We start from the raw sequence: 2,486 nt of genomic DNA, 5'->3' as shown, positions 1-2,486 counted from the left end.
AAAAAAAAAAATTCCTTCTTCTCCTCTAGACTCCTGAATTTAATCTCTTGTCAAAGTAAGTTTCTTCTCATCTATGCTCCCCTCTTTTTCAACCATGGCTACTTATATTCTGGCCACCTTTTCATTTGACATGAAGGTACAGGTTTAGACCCGAGCCAAAACAATGAAGAATATTTTTTCTGCCTCCACCCCATTAATATAGGGGTTGGAAAACTTTTCCTGTAAAGGGCCAGATGATAAATGTTTTAGGCTTTGCAAGCCATGCAGTCTGTCTCAACTATGCAAATCTGTCATCATAGTATTACAGCAGCCATAGACAGTATACAAATGGGTAAGCATAACTATGTTCCAATAAAACTTTACTTATAAAAACCAGCCCTGGGCTGAATTTGGTCTACAGGGCATAGTGTGCTAACCCTGGTAATCCAACTAATATCAACCTTCCTAAATTATATTGTTGATCATGTGATTTCTGATCAGAAAGTCCCTTTTCTCTCCGAACTTCTGCTCTCCTTGGTAGAAGCTTCTGGGATCTTCGCAGATTTCCTCAGCTCTAGAGGCGGACCCTCCGCACAGTTGCAATGCTGCGTGGAAGCCGAAGCCGCACTTCCCGCATGGCCCCTCTGGCCAGCCGGGCACCTCAGATGAGAACTGCACCCAGGCCAGTACCAGCAGCTCAGCCACCAGCAGCAGCCCCACCATCTACAGTTGGCTCACTTGCTGCTGCACCCCGGCAGCCTGGTCTGATGGCCCAAATGGCAACTACTGCAGCTGGTGTGGCTGTGGGCTCTGCAGTTGGGCACACTCTGGGTCATGCCATCACTGGGGGCTTCAGTGGAGGATGTAATGCTGAGACCTCAAACCCGGACATCACTTACCAGGAGCCTCTCGGAAGCCAGCCAGCACAGCAGCAGCAGGTTGGCCCTTGCTTCTGAGATGAAACAGTTTTTGGAATGTGCCCAGAACCAGAATGATATAAAGCAAGCTCTGTGAGGGATTCAATGAAGTGCTGAAACAATGCAAACTTGCAAATGGGTTATCCTAATCAAGAAGTACAAATTGAAGAAAAGGAAAATGGCCTTTCAAGACCAAGTTTAATTTAGCATAAAAAAGTAATTGATAATGAAAGTATAAAGGGTAGAACCATCAGTTAAACCTCTGTTATTAATAGCTTCCTTTCTTCAGAATTGTAGTGGAAGAGTGTGTTCTTAGTGTGTAGAAGTTCACTGAAATAGTAAAGGATTGGGGGCAAATGTTCGTGTGGCTTCCTTAAACCAGCTGTTGTCATATTATTTGTGAAGTAATTAGAATAAAGTGATTTTCTTCCAGAAAAAAAAAAAAAAAGTCCCTTTTCTTACAAAACAGAGCTCAACACTCCTTAGCCTGACATGCAAAGGCTTCCATCATGAAACCTATCTTCCTATCTATACTTATTTCCCTGCTCTGTATAATCTCACAAGTTGCACTCCTTGACTATGGCTCTGTATCTGTCCCAATTCCAAACTTTTCCTCAATTTGTATTCAGACTCTCCTTCCTATTTGCCCTCTAAACACTCTACCTCTCCCATGCCTCCCTCCCTCACTCCCACCTAAAACTAAATCTCATATATTCTCCAAAAGATCCCTTCCCTTTAACCAAGAAACTCTTCCTCAGCAGAACTGCCATGGCACTTGACATAATCCTTTGTGCCAATGACGGTTTTCTTACACCACAGTGAATTATATAAATAACTTACTTAAGTTTGTAGTATCTGTTTATAAGTCCCTTCTCTATTTCCCATAGCACAAACACAGTTTGAAAGAAAATATTTCTACAATTAAATATTTTACAAAACAGAGCACTTTTAAAGAAAATAACCCTGAGGCTCGTTTTCTAGTAAAGTATAATGCCTGGAAACTAATAACAATGGCTTAACAAATTATGCCTTCAAAAATCAGTCTTCAACTCATTACTCAGAGGCCCATGGTAAAGTTGAAAAAGCAAAAAAAGTCTATTTACATTCAAATCCTGATCCTGCTACTGTTGCTGAGTCTCCTTTTCTTCCTTTCCCTTGTAAAAGAAGGTGTAACACTGCCTGCCTGAGCAGACTAGGAATAACTACTAGCACATAACCCCAACTGGTCAATTACTGCACATTATGAACTTCATAAATAGAAACTGAAGAACAGACCTTGACTGCAAGGTCTCCGGTTTTGTCCACGAAAACTGCCAAGCATCCACTCTGTTGGCATTATGAATATAAAAAATGAAGACGTGGATGGTCCCTTACTACAAAAAAGTTCAGACTGATGCAGACCTTTTCGCAGAGAAGCAATACAACATACTGAATGTTAACCTTCCTGCTACTTCTAAGAAAATGAAAGCTCAAGATTTCTAAATTATTTTAAGCATAAAGCAGCATTTAACAACACTGGGGGCTCGGCGCCTATAGCTCAACTGGCTAAGGCGCCAGCCACGTACACCTAAGGTGGCGGGTTCGAATCCC

The 2,486-nt window shown here is 41.8% G+C and overlaps 1 protein-coding gene and 1 pseudogene across 4 annotated transcripts in view; one reads left to right on the top strand and one right to left on the bottom strand.

Annotated features, from left to right (window-relative positions):
- The window catches only part of KANSL1 (KAT8 regulatory NSL complex subunit 1), a 188,943-nt gene that overhangs the window by 112,950 nt on the left and 73,507 nt on the right, over positions 1–2,486 (bottom strand). The gene's annotated exons all lie outside the window — the stretch shown is intronic.
- Positions 223–1,844, top strand: LOC100951218 (annotated as a pseudogene).

Source organism: Otolemur garnettii, unplaced genomic scaffold (genome assembly GCF_000181295.1).
Source record: "Otolemur garnettii isolate 467f Iridium unplaced genomic scaffold, OtoGar3 scaffold00018, whole genome shotgun sequence".
Classification (NCBI taxonomy): Eukaryota; Metazoa; Chordata; class Mammalia; order Primates; family Galagidae; genus Otolemur; species Otolemur garnettii.
This window is presented reverse-complemented; position numbering and strand designations above follow the sequence as displayed.